The sequence below is a fragment of the Mesoplodon bidens genome, assembly GCF_964165515.1.
Source record: "Mesoplodon bidens genome assembly, chromosome: 19".
Lineage (NCBI taxonomy): Eukaryota > Metazoa > Chordata > Mammalia > Artiodactyla > Ziphiidae > Mesoplodon > Mesoplodon bidens.
In genome coordinates, this window is record NC_138179.1 from 27,009,173 (window position 1) to 27,028,987 (window position 19,815).

The window sequence follows — 19,815 nt, forward strand, 5'->3', positions numbered from 1 at the left end:
CGGTTGACCAGCAGAGATGGGGCTGGTGTGACCATCACGGGCCTTGGTTGGCTGAAGCCCAGAAAGCTACCGGTTGAGGAAAAAGTAGACACTCACCCAGAAGCAGAGATCCGACTGCCTACCTTTTGTTAAGCTTTCCGCCTTCTCGCTGCCTGCTCCCTACCCCCTGAGCCCATCCCCTCTGCCAGAAAGAATTGGCCCCTGGGCTTGAATTTCAGTGAAGCCATGAACAGAAAATGCACCATGAAATTACATGGCTCCTGCAAAAGAGGCGGCCATCTGCTTTTTCTTTAGGCCTTTCCCTACAGTCTGGTGTTATCTCCCCTTCCTGGTGATACTGTACATATTTAAGAAAAAGGAGCCCTTTATTTAAAAAAAAAACATAATGCAGGATATTCAGCACTAGTAAATTCCCCAAGGCATTTGTGGACATTCCACCATTTTCTAAATATTCGTACTAGTAATTTGTTAACTTAATTGTTTCTAGTTTCTCCCATCCCAATTTTGGAATGGGAATATTGTCTTTTGCTGTGTTTCTATAAGTTACTCTATATGTGTAAAGATTTATACACAGTGATTTGCTTCAAATTCTACACAATTCTACGGTAGCTTTTTCTCACCTTAATCTTCTTTGCCACATTTCTGAGCCTTGGGGAAAATGTGATTTCCTCCTTTCTGGTGAATAATACAAAAAAAAATCAATTAATAGCAGGTGAGATAATAGGCAAAAACCAAACAAATTAAAAAAAAACCCTTCAGTCTAAAATAAAGTCTATTTGAAACCTCACAGGTTTTACTTTAGACTCTAAGGGAGCCCAGCTGTGGTTAAGCACAGCAAAAACAAGAAGACATTTTGGTTCCATTTCTGAAGATGAACTTTGAAGATGTACTTTGAAAACGCCATGTTATGTCTAAACAAAAGGAAGCTGATGTTACAAGGCGCATTTTCATCCTGTCCTTTTTATTGTTTCCAGACACTAGCGCTGTCCCCTTGTACAGCATGTCCTGTTTTCCCAAGAGAGGCCGGGACGCTCTCTAAACTTTCCTGGATAAGCTGAAATGTGAGACAGTCCAGGAGTGGACACCTGATATTTCTCAAATTATCAGCTTGGTGTTTTGACCTGGCAGGGCTTTCTCTGTGTGTTCCACACATGCATTCCCTTATTCCCTCATTCTTTTTTAAAACATTTTTATTCAAGTATAGTTGATTTACAATGTTGTGTTAGTTTCTGCTGTACAGCAAAGTGAATCAGTTTTATATATATATATATCTCCACTCTTCTTTAGATTCTTTCCCTATTTCAGAGTATTGAGAAGAGTTCTCTGTGCTGTACAGTAGGTCCTTATTAGTCATCTATTTTTTTTTTTTTTTTTTTTTTTTGTGGTACGCCAGCCTCTCACTGTTGTGGTCTCTCCCGTTGCGGAGCACAGGCTCTGGACGCGCAGGCTCAGTGGCCATGGCTCACAGGCCCAGCCGCTCCGCGGCATGTGGGATCTTCCTGGACCAGGGCACGAACCTGTGTCCCCTGCATCGGTAGGCGGACTCTCAACCACTGCGCCACCAGGGAAGCCCTAGTCATCTATTTTATATGTAGTAGTGTGTATATGTCACTCCCAATCTCCCAATTTATCCCTCTCCCCCTCTCCCCCTTGGTAACCATAAGTTTGATTTCCCCAATGAGATGTAAAACTCTCTCTTCTACTGACACACACAGCACATTTTGATGGAAACACAGCGGTGGGCAGAAGTGGTCAGGGAGGGGCTGGCAGGGGCAGGAAGCTGCAACCCACTGCCAGGATGGGCCAGGCTTGCATGGGGAGGGCAGAGCCTTCTGCAGAGACCAGTCGGGAAAGACCTAGACTGTGCATCACACAAGCAGCCCAAACGAAGAGGAAAAGAATACTTTACCTCCACACTTTTACAGGTTTGGAACAGAAAGAGGATCAGCCTGCAATCAGGACCCACGTTTGCTGAAAATTTAGGGGCATGAAGCAAAGAACAGGCATCCTTGCATAGCTGGTACAAAAAGGGACACAGAAAACATATAGAACCAGATTTTAGTTTCTTAGACACACTGGCAAAGGGTTATCACTCATTCGGTATTCAGAAGGAAAAAAGGATGCCTGTAAAAGCTCTGGGTATATCTATTTATCATTTTTCTATCTATCTATAAACTTTATTTCTTAGAACGGATTTATAGAAAAATTACAAATGTAATATAGAGTATTCCCATTTACCTGATATCTAGTTTGCCCTATGTTTTGGAATTAATGATACATTATTATTGATACATTATTATTAATTAAAGACCATTATTATTATTAACTATTATTAGTACCTAAAGACCATACTTTATTCAGATTTCCTAGGTTTTTACCTGATGTCCTTATTTTCTACCCCAGGATCCACATTATGTTTGTTACACTTTACATTACATTTCATCATCATGTCTCCTTGGGCCCCTACTTTATACAAATTCATTAAACAATTAACACATGGTAGGGAGGTCTCATGGAAGAATATTGGCACAAACATTGCTCCAAATCCCTGCATCACCCTCATCAAGCCCTGAAGTTACAAAAAGTCCCTTTGGGAGGGCTATGATTTTTGGACTGGGTGATCCTCAGCTGCTCACTTGACTTCTTTGAGATTTTGCAGGAGTCGAGTTTTATGGGGGTGGCTTTGCGACAGTGCCTGAGCCCAGAGTGTGTGATGTGAATGGCAGGGAGTCTTGTCCCTGTGTCTGTTCCCTAGGACAGCAGGGAATCACACAGCATGTTCACCATATCAAACTACCGTCGCCCAAATAACAAGCAGCTTAAGTGTGCATTTGGCAAGGGCTGGGCCAGGGCGGAGAATGATTCCTTAATAGCTGTGCCAGATCTTGCTAAAGGGGAGGATGGCCTGTTTTAGCCGCCAGCCCCAGGGGGGCAAGGTCTCCTCTCTGCTTCGATGTTTATGGCAGGTCTTTAGTGTAAGCTGGGGACCAGGGTAGGAACCAGGGCCACCAGCTACATGACCTCCAACAATTTATTAAATATCTCTGAGCCAGTCTGATCATTTCCATCCCTCCCAGAAGTGGGAGAGATAACTGAGAAACTAAGTCCTGGGGCAAGTTCTTTCCACGTGCGTGCAGCAGGTGTGCATTAAGCACTTACTGTCTACTGGGCACGATGCTAGGTGCTGAGAACGTGGGGGTGCATTTCTTGCCCTCATGGGATCCCCCAAGTTCTGATGCCACGTGAGGATTTCAGTCTGAGCATCTTGGACAGTAGTATTGCCACATCATTACTCCATATATTTAAGGAAAATTGTAAATTTGATTTGCATAGGATATTGAGTATTGAGTTGCTTTATTCTAAAAATGCTGCCAGAATGATTAACTGAAAAATCCCCTAAAAGTCTGAATGGACAATAACTGTGGTTGGGATAAATGTTTACCAGATCCCTGAGAAATGAATTTTGATTGACTTGTTCCTCCTGGCAGAAACCTGCTAACAAAAAATCAAAATATTCCTAATGGTCATACTGTCTTTGATTTAAAGCCTCTTTCATCTTTAGGAAGGTGGAGGTCATGAGCCTCCCTTTCTGCCAAACCAGGAGATCAGGAAGCCTGGGGCAGGAGCCTCTGGAATCAGAGCCTTTGGTTGACCCCAGGGCAAATTACTTAAAGAGTCTCGAAGATTCCATTTCTTCATTTTTAAAATGTGTATAATGCTTGCTTTGGCTTCATGTGTCAGCTGCTGTGTAAAATCAATGAACCGATGCCTATAAATATCTTGGCCCAGGCTTGGCACACAGTAGGTGCTCAAAAAACTGGGTACTCCACTGCTTAGCCCTGGCTTCCCCCTTTGTGAAAATGGAAATACTGCCACCTACCTTGTGGGTGTTGTGAGCAAGCAAATAACTTGAAATAAGGTCTCTGCTGGGCTGAATCCCGGGCTCTGCCCGAGAGGGACATTTGTGGATGACAGCGGGTCTCAGAAGGAGGCTGGACACGTCATCAAATACCCCTCCAGTGACCAGCCGAAGAACGTGCGTTTACCTTCCCCGGAGAGGCGGTAGGTTCTCTGCGGATGTATCCAGTGAGCTGACAAAACTCAGTAGAAGGCAAAGGGTCTGTGTCAAGCCCTGCAGTGGCCGGAGGAAAGGGACAGGGGGTTAACCGGTGCCCATCAAGAAAGAGTTTCTCTTCTCTTCCTCCCCTGCTCCAAGCTCGGAGGAGAGGATAGCTTCGCACAGGAAGGAATTAAGAGAATAGAGAAAAACCCAGCATGCCCTCCTCCTGCCGTTAGAGCCTGTAATTCGGCTGTAAAGCCCCCTACCCCCTGACCCATCTGCAGACCGACAAGCCAGGGGAATAGTGGACCCTAGTGATAACATACATCAAGTGCCCAGTCCAGAGCCTGGCTCTTAGTAAGGACTGAGCAAAACAGTTTTCTTTTCACCTTGACCTTTCTCATCATTCTTCTAAGAGCTATAGCAGTTTCCAAGGGAAACATTCAAAAGAGGAAAGAGATGCTATTGCCCTGTTTGGCCCCGTTGACTGGGTGGACGCCATCAGTTTAGCAATGGCTCTCTAATCATCATCTCGTGGGTCCCTCCTTCCTTGCCATGCTCTCTGGTCCACAGTAAATAAATATTTGCTGAATGTTAATTATTTATTTTTATTTCGGCTGTGCCGGGTCTTAGTTGCAGGATCTTTGTTGCGTCATGCGTACTCTTAGCTGCAACATGCATGCAGGATCTAGTTCCCCGACCAGGGATTGAACCCTGGCCCCCTACATTGGGAGCGCGGAGTCTTGACCGCTGGACCACCAGGGAAGTCCCTTTGCTGAATGTTACTGATGCAGGTTCTGGAGGTGGTGCACAAGCTAAAATCTACATGATGGTTTTTTTCTGCTCACCAGTGTTATATTACTGGGGATTGAACTCTTGATAGGTATTTTGCCGAATCGTCTCCCAGAGACTGTATCAATTTACATCCTTTGTGGCGTTGAACGGTACCGTTAAAAAGAGTCGTCTCTCTAGCAGGTGAAACATGGTCTATTACTGTCTTCTTTTGCAGTTCTTTGTTACCAGGAAGGATGAATACTTTCATTTCCATCAAGAATAAGTAAACAGGGCTTCCCTGGTGGCGCAGTGGTTGAGAGTCCGCCTGCCGATGCAGGGGACACGGGTTCGTGTCCCAGTCCGGGAAGATCCCACATGCCGCGGAGCGGCTGGGCCCGTGAGCCATGGCCGCTGAGCCTGCGCGTCCGGAGCCTGTGCTCCGCAACGGGAGAGGCCACAACAGTGAGAGGCCCGCATACCGCAAAAAAAAAAAAAGAATAAATAAACAAATTTGGGTCAGTCTATATAGCTCAGATCTTAGCAGGATGTAAGCTTAAGGCCGTCAGTTACAAGAACTGAAGTAGACTCTTCCTGGGTGAAACACCACCTCCTCTATAGTGACAGAAGTACTTGGAATGACGTTGCAAATAGGATGCTGATTTTTCTAAGCAGAGCGCCCTTTCCCATCCTTCCTTGACCTTGGCGAATGTCCAGTGATCGAGCTGGAACCTTACAGGACTCAGCTTCCTCCCATCTTTGCCCACCTCCCACTTCCTGGCCACGCCACCCCCGTTTTAGATGTTAATCTATTCAATCTTACAGATGCTAAGGTCGCTCGCCTTCCATGCACACATCTGGTGAGATGAGTGTTTCCCTGGCTGGCTTGCATATTACCAGCATCTGTCAACCCTATTTAGTCTTTAATTGCTCTTGGGGCATTTGCAGGAAAAGCCTGCCTTGGGATCTACACGCTCATATGAAAACAGTGCAAAGCACTCCCAGGCTGGAGTGCATTTGGAAAGAGTGGTTAAAGTTGATTTTTTATTATTTATTGCTGAGCCGTTGAGTCATCATAAAATCAGTGTCCAGCTGAGGCTCCCTTTGGCCCTGTTCAGCCAGCTGCCCCCCTGGTGGAGTGGGTGGTGCCGAGGCATCTGAAGAAATCAGAAAAAAAAAAAAGGGAGGCCACCAAGTCCCCTGAGGCCATTGATTCATTTTATGATGCAAACACCTGTCTTGTTTTATATTAGCTGCCTTGTGACAGTTGCACCTAAAAACAAAAGCAGCATTTGCAGCACCTCCAGGTGCAAAGGCACTGAAAGGATCTGAATATAACACCAGAGACAGAACAGCTATGAGTCACTGAAGATTGATTTTGATGCCCTGCAGGTGGAAAATAGGGATTCCTCCCAGAGACGGGTGGGGTGTGGGCACCAGTCCTTAACTCCCCCCACCCACCAAATAAATGATCCAGACAAACAGGCACCATGAAATCTCTACATTGGCAGATGGCACAAAGTTCCCCAGAAAGTGCCTGGCCAGGCTGATGGGGATACACTGCAGGAAAAGCTTTGGAGTCTGCGTTAATGGGGAGGAATGTGGTGGATGAGTTACAGTGAGTGAAGCACCTGGTAATGAATCCACTCGGGGCAGGCATAATGGACTCTGCGTATTGGTTATAGCCTTAGAAAGAGGTCTGGCCGTATCGGGCTGGGGTTTTAGAGATGATCTGCTCTATGCTGTTAGGACTATCACGAAAATATTGGCCAGCACCAAAATGACCGTTGGTGACAAGGTGGAGAATCTTATTCTCCCCTTGTCCTAAGATCTGCAACGCCATGGGCAGCTTTATTTGCCCCATTTCCACGAAGACCTCGTTTTTCAGTGATGTTAATAACCCTTCCTTTGAATCAGCAAGCAGCGACTCCACATCTGTGCCTCTGACCGTTTCTGGATTTCATTGTATCCAAACCTCCTCAATCAGCAAGGGGTAGAAGACAGGGCCTCTGCTTGGGCACAGAGCTGGCCTTCTCCCCTCTTTGCTTCCAAGGATTGTCTGGGTCTTGGCTAGAGGGTCCCCAGGTACCAGCTCCTTCCTGCCCCATGCCTTTGGGAACAATACTGTAGCAGGAGAAAACAAACACAACAGCAAAATGATGTCTCAGTGGACATTTGTTGGTTGCCTTCCTTCATCCACTGCCTCTTCTCCCCTTCCTATTGGGACCTCAAATTTTAAAGCCATGTGACTTCGGGTGAGATTGATCCCACCCTCAGCACTAAGGTGGATCCTAATTGGCTTAATACAATGCCCTCATCCTGTTTCCCTGGACACTGTATTTGGTTCATTGATGAGCATTTAATTTTAGGCCAAGAAACTGAGAGGAGACATTTGCTAGGGGCATCTGGGAAAGAAATTTCTTTTTTTTTTTCCCAAAGGAGTTGCAAGCCACTGTTCTCCTAATAAGAGGGGAGCCAGCCTCTGAGGGAAGCTGACATGGTAAAAGGCAAAGAGGAGAGAGAGAAATAGAAACTGGGATCTAGGTGACATCATCAAGCTGCTGGATCAAGCCATACCTGAAGTCCACATACCTCTAGACTTTTAGTTTTTATGTTGAAGCATATGAAATTGCCAGTACTTATAATTATCCTAAGGCACACAGCAGCAAACACATCCCAAGGGATTCTTTGAGATGAGACTACCAAATTTTGTGTGCATATCAGCTGTTCACTTTGCACTTTGACCTTTCCACCAGCTACAAGCTGGGTTCCCCAACCTTAGCTTAGTCACCCTTTAGTTCTCACCACTGCGCCCTCTCCTGTTGCAGGGCACAGGCTCCGGCCACGCAGGCCCAGCCACCATGGCTCACGGGCCCAGCCGCTCCGCGGCACGTGGGATCCTCCCGGACCGGGGCACGAACCCGTGTCCCCTGAGGGGCTTCCCTGGTGGCGCAGTGGTTGAGAGTCCGCCTGCCGATGCAGGGGACACGGGTTCGTGCCCCAGTCCAGGAAGATCCCACATGCCGCAGAGCGGCTGTGTTCATCCTACACACTCCCTTCATATTAATTTTGCTTCAACACTGCAGTTTCCACACTTGTGCTTCAAAGCCAACAATGGTGCTTTAGGGCTTTCTGTGTGAAGGATAAACACAGTTGCCTGGCCTTACTCCAATAAGCTTTTCTAACCTTATTTTCCATGACTCCCAAATAGAAGAACCCTCCATTCCACTCAAACTAGGCTTCATTCTGACCATAGGCTGTGCCACCTCCACCATGAGCCTATAATTAATTTTCTTTCTGCTTACACCTGTCTGTCTGTCTGTCTCTCTCTTTCATTGCCCCTCCTGGTATACTTAAGGCGATGTTGGGGCAACTTATATTTAATGAGTTCTTTAACCAGATCTTTCTCTCCAAAGAATTCCTATCACTCTTGAAATCTATGCCACGCAATCTTTAATTAATTACATATTAATGGCTTCACGCCTACAAACCCAACCTCCTGAAGTTACATGGACCATATATTATATCTGTTTCATAAACTTCCTAACCAGCACAGTTTGGTGCACACAGCAGAAACAAAGGCATAAATGTTAAATAACTGACATTTTCCAAACTTAAACATTTAGGCCACTCAACTTAGCATTGGGTACAAATGAGCCCAGAAGCCAAACGATGAGGGTTTATCCAAGCTGATGTTCTGAACTTGAGACCTTCTGCATGTTTCCTAGGAAAGTTTCATCCAGCAAGATCATTTTTCCGACATCAATTCTAAAGATTTTTTTTTGATGTGGACCAGTTATAAAGTCTTTATTGAATTTGTTATCATATTGCTTCTGTTTTTTTCATATTTTGGTTTTTTGCCTGTGAGTCCTGTGGGATCTTAGCTCCCAACCAGGGATCGAACCTGCATTCCCTGCACTGGAAGGCGAAGACCTAACCACTGGACCGCCAGGGAAGTCCCTGACAACAATTCTAAAACACTTTCCCATGTTCAGGCAAACCTGTGGGTTTCAGCCCAGACAATGAGAGGGGAACCTTGATACTTAAATCCAAACGCAGCTTAAGAACCCTTGGAGGGTTCAGACAGACAGAGCTGAACCAAGACTTTTTGCAGCCTGGCTTCTGGTTCTCAAGCCCTCGGTGGAGAGACAACTTCCTTTGAATCCCATAAGACATTGTGGACACTGAACAGACTTACAAACCCAATCGAATGAGCTAAGCGTCCACGGACCCAGAAACACCAAACCTATGTTTTTCTTAAAATAAACAAGCATAAAGCATTTAAACAAGAAGGTTCTCAGGGACAAACCCTAGTTGGATTTTAGCAGATCTGAAAACACTTGAAACATAGTCAAAAGACTTTTTGCTAATCCCAAGACATTTGCAAAAATGTTCTACCTTTTTGTGGCCTCCTGGCTCTTCCAGACCCCCATGGATGCACCTGTCTACCCTCAGACAAACCCTCCAGCTGCTCAACACAAGTAAACTCATCAAGGAACCATGGGAGTGGGCAGTGGACAGCACAGATGGGTACTGGGCGGGGGGGCTATTCATCATAAATGTCCTTGTTTATCCTTTTCCGCCATCAGGGATGACTGAGAGCAGATACTTTTCTGTCTTACACTTTGAATTCTCAAAAGAAAGAAGAGTAATACATGCATCGGTAGGCTACTTCAGTGTTCCATAAACCTTAAGCCACCAGGAGGTTTGCTTCTATCATGAAATCTCTTCAAATCCCATTGGCTCTTATTTTTTATCATAATTCTTTGAATATCTGAAACCCGTGATGTTTAAGTGAGTCTTCTCTTTTAGAGGTTAAGTCATCATATTTGTTTTTCTCCCAGTTCTAATTTTCTAACACTGTCATCTTTTTTCGAGTTTCCTCTATTTTTGTTTCCCTAGGAGCATCCTTTGGGACAGAAAGTGAGCTTAACCCTTAGACATTGACACCTGTTTTCCTCTGAGTTTCAACTTTAGGGGGATTTCAGAGCAATACTTACCAAGATAACTCTTTGAGCTCACCCATTCTCTGCAGCTTGGGGAGAATTCCTAAATCTATTTCATTTATTCAGCCATACTTGGTAGGACTCAACTAAAAGAATCTTATTAATTGAAAAATCTGACAGTAAGTTGGATTTTAGTTTAACTGGAAGATTCTGTATAACCCAGGGAAATAAGACAACTGGAAAGTTTGCATTTTATTTGGCACTTTTTTATAGTTCCCAGATCTTGTAAAAACCATGGGGGAGGCGGGGTGGCAGGATAAAGCAATGGAGTTTTTAAATCAAACGAAAGCTGAATGTGGACGAGGCCAAGGTTTCTTGCCTATTGCTAACCTCCATGAATAAGAGAGAAGAAAATTTCCTTCACTCTGTTGAACAGAATATTACGCTGGAAAACTATTAATTTTAGGTGCTGAAAATCAGCTATTTCCTGTAACATACACTAGTCCATACTTTTTTTTTTTTTTTTTCTCACAAAACGGTTATTGTTTCTATTACAAAAGTCACAGAAGTTCATTCTGGAAAACTTTTTGAAAAAAACCAGAAGCAAAATGAAGAAAATTTAAAATTGCTCAAAGCTCACTGCATGAAGAAATTCAATTAATAAAAAATTAGTGGTTTAATAATTAATAAAGTATATAAATGTCTAGTACTTTTATCTCTATTTTTCTCTCTTATATTCTTTCTATCTTTCTCTCTTGCAAACACTAAAATTGAAATTATACTGGACATTCTGCTTCATAACTTACTTTTTTCATGATAGAAGTTTTCCTAAATAGGATTATTTTTTTCTGGCTGAGATATAAGGTTATATTCCAGTCCCCATAATGCTTTTCTACCATAACAAACATCCTTGGATCTAAATCTTTATGCCCAGACAAGGTCTCTCCTTACGAGGCATTTCTGGACAAGAAATTGCTGGGTCAAAGGAGATGCAGAATTGTAGGGTTTTGGTGTAAGGGTTGCCTAGCTGCCTTCCAGAAAGATTAAATAATTTCGCACATCCACCAACACGGTATAAATATTTCCTCTTACAAATTCTGGATATTTTAATTGAAAATTCAAATTGATAGATACAAAATAATAGCTCATTATTTTATTTGATTATTAATGAGCTTGAATATTTTCATAGAAAATACTGCCATTATATCCATACTGTTGTACACCCCAGTAAGACATAATTTAAAATTAGTTAGTTATTCATTTAATTTTTTTTTTTTTTTTTTTTTTTTTTTTTTTGCGGTATGGGGGCCTCTCACTGTTGTGCCCTCTCCCGTTGCGGAGCACAGGCTCCGGATGCGAAGCCTCAGCGGCCATGGCTCACGGGCCCAGCCGCTCCTCGGCATGTGGGATCTTCCCGGACCGGGGCACGAACCCGTGTCCCCTGCATTGGCAGGCGGACTCTCAACCACTGCGCCACCAGGGAAGCCCTATTCATTTAATTTTTATATAGTAAGTATAGCAACTCTATGCTTTCTCTCATATGTTGAAAATATTCCACATATAACAACAAGGTCCTACTGCGTAGCACAGAGAACTATATTCAATATCCTATGATAAACCATAATGGAAAAGAATATGCAAAAAAAGAATGTATATATATGTACAATTGAATCACTTTGCTGTATAGCAGAAATTAACACAACATTGTAAATCAACTATACTTTAATTTAAAAAATTTTTTTAATTAAAAAAAGAAGATATTCCTTTCAATCTAACAGCAGCTGGGCTAGTAAACAATGCACAGGTTACCAGGTAAGAACAAAGCATCTTATTCTGTTCAATCAGAGGCTGTTTACCTTTTAACAGTCTCCTTCACAGAGGTTCATGCCCAAGATGGGTTTAGACTAGGTTGCTTCTGAGTTCTTTCTTATACCTGACATTCTTCCTCCTTTCCTACACTTAGAAATAAAGCATCCTTGGTCCATTAGGAGAAGAAGCAGAGTGGAGGAGCATGGGGACCGGTGGCCCTGCAGGCTGGGCTGTGACAAAGTGGCTCCAAGTCTGCTCATTTCTCCTCTGTGGGGTCCCACGTGCCTACCACGCCCCTGCCACGCTGGCCCTGACCGCCATCCTCCTTCCTACAACACTTGTACAACTTCCCTTTAAGGCTTCTGTGGTGCGTTGCAACTTACAGCCAGAAACTGGATTCTTGCACCTACGTGTGCGAGTTTCCTCTGGCTGCTGTAACAAAGTGACACCAGCTGGCTTCAAACAAGGGACATTTATTCTCTCACAGTTCTGGAGGCCAGAAGTCCTAAATCAAGGTGTCAGCAGGGCCATGCTTCCTCCAAGACTCCGAGTAAGCTCCTTCCTTGCCTCTTCCCAGCTCCTGGTGGCGGCTGCCTGTCCTTGAAGCTCCTTGCTTGCAGCTGCATCACACCAGCCTCTGTCCTCGGCATCTTTCCCTGCATCTTCTCCTCCCCTGTTAGAGCTCTCGTGTCTCTTGTCCTGGACCATGAGCTCCCGATGTCAGGGCCCATCTCATATTCACTCCTCTACCTCAAGAAGTACCTGGTACCCAGTACGCAGAGAGAGCTCTTTGGATGCATAGTGAATGAAGATGAATTAATTCTATGGCTTCTCTTTATAGCCCATGTCTTGAATTCTCCTGGATATCTTATCCTCACCTCTTCCTCTGAATACCCCTCATATACCAAATATACTGCCCAAAGAGGACTTCCTCCAGGGTTTTCTTCTCTACTTTCCTTCTTTCTCGCTGTATTCCCTCCCTGGGCTGTCCTGTTACTTCCCACCACTGTTGCGTGGCTCGACTCATAAACCTACTTGTCTTGCTTCAACCCTTCCCTTGAGCTCAGAGCTATATTTCTAACAGCCCGCTAGAGTGAAGAGAAGCTTTGCTCAAATTCTAAAGCTAACATGTCTAAAACGACACCGCCACCTCACCTGGTCCCCTGGTTCTTGGTTTCTGACGTCCCAGGCACGAATTAGAATCAACACCTATTGGCCAGTAATTCTAGACACGTGGGCCCCGGCACGAGAGCCATCCTGAAATTTTGTGGGTTCCGCGCTGGAGTGGCGTTTGTCACCCATTGTTTTCCCTTCAATTTTGCCACTGCTTCGCTCAAGATTTTGGTGTCTCTCACCCACTCTTGTGGTAGCATCCTGACAGGTCTCCCTTGCTTCCTGTCTCTTGCTCTGCTATCCATCCTTCAGCAGAATGATCTTGAGAGAAGGACCGGATGGCATGATTCTCTTGCTTGAAAGCCCTCCGGGCTTGCATTCAGGGGGTCCTCCTTTTGGGATGGGAACGGAAGTTGGCTGTGAGCCTGGGAAGTGGAGTGACACCGCAATTTGTTCAGCTTGATTTGCTGTGTTCGATGGACCCTGCTCAGCTTTGCTGGAGTTACCCTGTTTCATCCTGGTCCTCAGGCTCTGGGCCCCCAAGTTTTTCAGGAGGTGCCAGAGCTCCGCCAGTAACACCTACGAAAGGTCATCGGTTTGACCTCGTGATTATTGTGTAAGCTCGTTAAGGGCAAAGATCAAATCTTTTGTCGAGCTACACTTACTTCTCAGCTGCATTTAATGTAAAACTGGGCAGCAGAGGCCTCTGAGGAAATCCTTCTGAAAGAGCCGGTGTGAGAAAGATAAATAAATAGCAGAGGCCCCTGGGCTGAAGCGGCAGGGCAGGGCAGCTCTCCGAGGCTGCAGACGCCGAGGTGAGCTTGGCTGCAGAAGTGCCGGGCCCGTGATTGATGGATGCAGTTTGCATCTGGGCTTCTAACCAGACCCCCTCACCTTGCGGGATATAGAAGTGAAGGTTCCCACTGCTCTCTGAAGCCAGTGCTTTCCCGGGACGAGGCAGCATTGTGTTCTATTTACTGAATGGGAGGCTTTCTCTTCCCTTCCCGGTCACCACGGCATCCGATCAGCAGCCTGGGCCAGGCTACACCGGGCTCCCTCCTCCCTGCCCGTCGTTCATGATTTTCATGTGCTTTTTGGGGCTGTTTTCAAGTGCCCCAACCCCCAGCCTCTGCTCAGTGGAGCTATAAAAGCAGAAAGCCTTTCATCTCTTCGCCAGCAGCAGCCCTCCCTGCTCCCTTGATCGTTTGGAGAACTTGCCTCTGAACTCGGTCCAAACTGTCTGTCTCCTTGGGATTCCACGTCTCCTCGACCGAGAACAGCCTCCCAGGTGTGCTGGATGTTTAGCACGGAGGAAGGAGTTATGTACACTGTGATTAGTGCAGTAATAACAGCGATATTAATAAGAGCAAGAGCCTGACAACGACAAAGCACCTGGGCTACGGTGATCGCGAGGAAGATGCACTTTTAGCCCCCGGGGAGCCCGTATTGTCCTCTTTTTATGGTAACACTTCCGGTTCTTTCTCTCATTCCAACAGTAATCTGTGTCCATTGTGCAAAGCGTGAAAAATTCAGAAAGATAGAAATAATTCAGGATACGTCACCCATACTCCTGACATGCAGAGGTAACCACTGTTAATATGCTGGTGGTTTTTTGGTCCAGATTTAGTTGATACACAAGCTCTCAGATTCACACATGTAAATACATTGGCAGAGGGGGGTTTCATGCTGTATATAAAATTGTGTGGCACCAAAGGGGAAATGCGGGGTGGGGGGAAGTGATAAATGAGGAGATTGGGATGAACATACACACACTACTGTATATAAAATAGATAACTAACAAGGACCAACTGTATAGCACAGGGAACTCTACTCAATATTCTGTAATTACCTATATGGGAAAAGAATCTGTAAAAGAATGAATATATATATATATATACATACATATAACTGAATCACTTTGCTGTACACCTGAAACTAACACAACATTGTAAATCAACTATATTCCAATAAGCATTAATTGAACAGCTAAAAAAAATTTTTTTAATAAATAAAATGATATGTTCTCTTTTTCCTTCAATATGATATCACACAGATGTTTCTAGGTCATGAGATAGTCTTCTACAGCATAATTTTAATGGTTCTATAGAAATATATGTTCGATGATGTATTTGGCCATTTCCTTACGGTTGAGTCCACGTGTGGTTTCTGAGCTGTGTCGTTATGAAAATACTACAGGAAAGGAACAGGGGACGGAGCACATAAAGTGACCTGCAGAAATAGCCTGCCATCCGGAGAACTGCTGATGGGAAACTCACTTCCCACTTTCTGCATTCCTACTCACCGGAAAATGGAGTAGTTCGGCATTGAGCCAGTCAGATGGGGCAAGGGGAACAGCTCTTTGAGTGGGGAAGGGGGTTTGGACCAATCTTCCATGTCTTTATATCTTAATCTCTTAGCCACATAACTAGAGATGTCCTAGAGATGGGAAGAGGGAAGGGACACAACCAGGAGAGTTAGCAGTCTTGCCCACGTAGCCCCAGGAAGGCAGGAAAGAGAAACTCACTCACATCTCAGAGTGCAAGTGGGAGTTACTATTCCAGGGAAAATGAACCGATGACCCACCCTCTGAGAGATAAACCAACATGGTGAGCAAATTATCTTCATGGGCACAAAATGTTCTTTGGAGGAAGAGAATGTAGCAGGTCAAAACTCTTGCAGTATAAAAAAAATTACCAGCTTCTGTTTTACTTTTCTTTTTTTAACTGGATAAGAAAAATCCAATCCCTCCTAAGCTGGGATGGGGATTAACTTGAAAGTGGGCGTGAGGGATCTAATGGAAGGATGAAAATGCCCTAAAACTGATTATAGTGATGGTTGCACCTCTCAGTAACGTTCCTAAAAAATCATTAAATTGTACACTTGAAATGGGTAAATTTTATGATAGGTAAGATATGTTCCCAATAAAACTACTTTAAAAAGTAAAATTTAAACCCCTACTTAAAAAAGAATAAAGTCTCGTGTAAAACCAAGACAAGAGACTTTTTAAAGGGTTGAATAGGACTAGGTTGGGAAACCAGGGAGGCCCTGTGGGAAGCAAGATGGCGAGATGCACGGTGGACATGGTCCCATGTGGCACCAGAGGCAGGAGGCTGCACCACAGCCAACTGAATGCAGCAGAGAGGCTCTCAGCCTTGCTTTCATCTGCTCTGTTGTCCCTGGCAACCTCTGCTAACTCTGTCCATGGAGTCATTGTACCTTCAGGTACAAAGAATGGCTGTCTGGAACGAGAACAGGCTTTGACCTTTGCTGGCTGTGTGACTTTGGGTAAATCACTTCACCTTCCTGAGACTTGGATGCCACGTGCGGAGAATGAAGGATAATGTCTGGCTCTCGAAGGCCTGTTGAGTTGTAACATTTGTCTAATGCCATGATTCATGCTTTATAAATGGTTATAAACAAATCCTAGAGCCAATTTTCTAGTTTTCTCCTGTGCCCAAGGACAAACATAAATCATATTTAACTGGTGAGAACTCTAGCTAACTCACAGGTATATCATGAGATTAAATGAAATAATAGACCTGAAAGGAATGTGATGAAGAAAAAAATACCCAAAACCCTATGGGGATGTAAAATATTAACACAGGCATCATCCTGCTTTCTTCCTCAAATCAACCTTCTGTACTAGTCCAACAACATTGGAGAAACGGTTGTCATTTGCTGGACTTGGGCTGAGTTTCTAATCTGTTGGTTTCACCTAATCTTTAAAAGGAAAATTCTATCAAAGTACAGTGGCATTTATAATATCCTCATTGCAAAATAGGAGGAAACAACAAATGGAGGCATCTTAGTAGGGTATCTAAAAAAAGGCAAGGGATTCTGGAAAGCAAATGGGTGGTGAAGACAAGTGCTCTTGCCATGGTCAGTTTCTTGCCATGGTCAGTTTCTGCTCTTCCGTGAGCCTGCAGAACAGGTTGCAAGAGAACAGACCCCAGACATCTCAAGTGTTATTCTTCATGAGGTCCTCCTAGAGTGGACAAGGGCCAGCCGGGCACGTGATTCTTGGGGTTGGTTCTCATGCTGACAATGCAGCCGTCACATCCCCTGGGAGGGAGCACTGATGGACGTCTGTAAAGACTGGGTCTGGGTCTCACAGTCCAACATGAGATGCACTGAGACATCCATCAGAGCTCTGTAGATTCAGGTAAATATATTAGATTTTAATGCCACTCTGAAATATCAGTTGGATCCTCCAAAGTATGCTCTTGACAATCAGCCAGTTGCCAAGTGTTTGCTTTGTGCTACCTGGACAGAGCCTGAGAAGTCCTCTCCCCATGCATGCCCACCCCCCACCTCCCACCTTGGTGAGCACTGGCTCGTATTTGCACAATAAACTCAACATCTCGCTGTAACAGCCTTTCTGGCTGCTTCCCCCCAGGCCTTCCTTGGAGGAGAGCTGGCTGGGCAGCCCAGAACACACGTGAAAGGTTAAGTTCGCAATATGGAACTTTAGTTCCAGGTGGGGTGGGTTACTTTGGAGGACAGGTGAGTCTGAAAGGCGAAAATGATATCAATGCATCCTCTCTCCCCACTCCTCTGCCACTTCCCCTAGGGGTTTGTGAGTGGAGATGTTTTTCAGATTCAAAATGATTCCATGCCAGAGTCAGCTGCTGCAACACATTGGTTCACTGTGGCTCATTCCTTTATTCACACTCTTACCCACACCTTCCTTCCTCCCTTCCCTCTTTCCTTTCCTCCTTCCTTCCTTCCTTCCTTCTTTCCATCCTTCCTTCCTTCCTTCCTTCCTTCCTCCTTTCCCTTCTTCCTTCCCTCCTTCCCTCCTTCCCTTCCTTCCTCCTTTCCCTCTTTCCTTTCCTCCTTCCTTCCTTCCTTCCTTCTTTCCATCCTTCCTTCCTTCCTTCCTTCCTTCCTCCATTTCCCTCCATATTCTCTGACACTTAGTATCACAAACACTTGTTGATTGCCCTCTACATGTCCAGATCTATTTTTGGCTCCAATGATGCAATGATGAATGAGACACAGTCTCTTCTTCCAAGATACTCACTAAGGGGAGACAGAAATAAAACCCAGAATTGTAGCCTAGAGGGATAAGGGGTATCGTGGAGGCCTGTAGTGAGTGGATCAAAGCCTGGAGTGATTAGTCCTACTCTGAGACCCTCGTAAGTGTCCATATCAGGCGAAAACTTTAATTTTCTCGACCAATGAATGACATGATTGTTTTAGTATGCTTACACACATAGCTTATCTTTCTCATAGATAAAACATTTGACTTTATTTTTTTTCTTTTTAAAATTTATTTATTTTACAGTGGGTCCTTGTTGGTTATCTGTCTTAAATACAGCAGTGTGTACATGTCAACCCCAAACTCTCAGTTTATCACTCCCCCCAACCCTTCCCCCTTGGTAACCATAAGTTCATTCTCTAAGTCTGTGGGTTTGTTTCTGTTTTGTAAATAGGTTCATTTGTATCATTTTTTTTAAAGATTCTTCATATAAGTGAAGTCATTTGGTATTTGTCTTTTCTTTCTGACTTACTTCACTTAGTGTGATAATCTCCAGGTCCATCCATGTTGCTGCAAATGGCATTATTTCATTCTTTTTTATGGCTTTTTTATGTACCACATCTTCTTTATCCATTAATCTGCTGGTGGACATTTAAGTTGTTTCCATGTCTTGGCTATTGTGAATAGTGCTGCAATGAACACTGGGGTGCATGGATTCTTTTGAACCAAAAGCATTTGACTTTAGAAGGAGAATGCACTTTTGATGAGTTCTAATCACATACTCACACACAGAGTTTACAAAGGGAGTTGATTTTCCAGGGCGCCTCTCAAGGTGTTCTACCTCTCTTCCTCAGAAGTTCAGAAGTCTGTCCAGGTAATTTTGATCACCTGGTGTGAAAGGTTGAGGGCCAGTGGGTTCTGCAGGTAGAATCTGTGTTCTTAAGAGACTGGGACCAAAAGTGCATCTTGCCGGCAACCCTGGAGTCTCATGCCACACTCAGCCTGGCTTTCCACTCTGAAGGCAGCGATCTCACAGTCCTGGTGGAAAAGATCCAAATTCTATGTCTTTGTGACTTTCATGTTTGTCAATCATTTAGGAGATATCTTCTGAAAAGCTCAGCAAAGGGATCCAGCTATGAGAGTTTACTTTTCATCAAGAAACCATTAGCATTGTCCATAAAAAAATGACAATGGATTCATTCTTAGGATCAGTTCCATTTATCCCATTCAGTCCATTAATAAACATTCTTTGGGTACTTGATACGTGCTGGTGCTGAGCTAAGCTGTGGGACACACACGAGCACCTCCTGGCTGATGCAGAAAGAGGGATGCTGCTCCCTTGCCTTCATCTAGGGCTTTGCTTCCTCTATCCCATCCCCTTTCTCCCTGCCTTTCCTATTGCCATCTTTTTCCTCAGCACTCCAGGCATACTAGGGGCTCCCCAAAGGCTTCTTCATCGATTGAGTCTCTGCTCTAATCAGATCAATCACTAATCACTCGCCTTCAGGAGGTTCCATGCAGGGGCTCTAAATAATGTAGGGACTTAGGTTGCTCTAAAAGCAGATTAGGAAACGAAAATCGGGCACCCAACTGTGCAGCTGCAGCATGTCCTGAAAATTTACAAAATACTTATGCTTTCAAGCCTGATTCTTCCCTGTCTCCAAGCGAGGTGAAGAAGATTTCAGCCCAGGGCCAGAGAGGAACAGAGGAAAGTGGAAGTTTTCCTTCTCCTCTGACAGTCAGGTATGAGCTGGCCCCCGAAAGAACGTGATATTCAACTCACTCTTTTGTTCTTTTCCTGAATCACTGAACGCTAGAACTGGAAGCAGCCTCAGGGTTGTCCCAGACGAGGCCCCTGAAGAAAGTGGGTCGGAGGGGACAAGGTGAACTAGGTCCCAGGTACGAGTCAGGTGTGTGGTCAGTAGGACGAGGAGTCCTGAACTCCAAAGGCAGACATCGAGCTCCTGTCCTCGGCTTTCTGTGAACGTGAACAGCTGGGCCTCACTCTCCTCTGCATCAGGAAGGCTGCTGGCCTCACTGGGGGCCACGTTGAAACGTTGCTCCTGAGGCTGGACTAGGATCTTTGGAAGGTTTAAACACTAAAATGATTATGGAGCCACCCTTTCCCTGCCCTT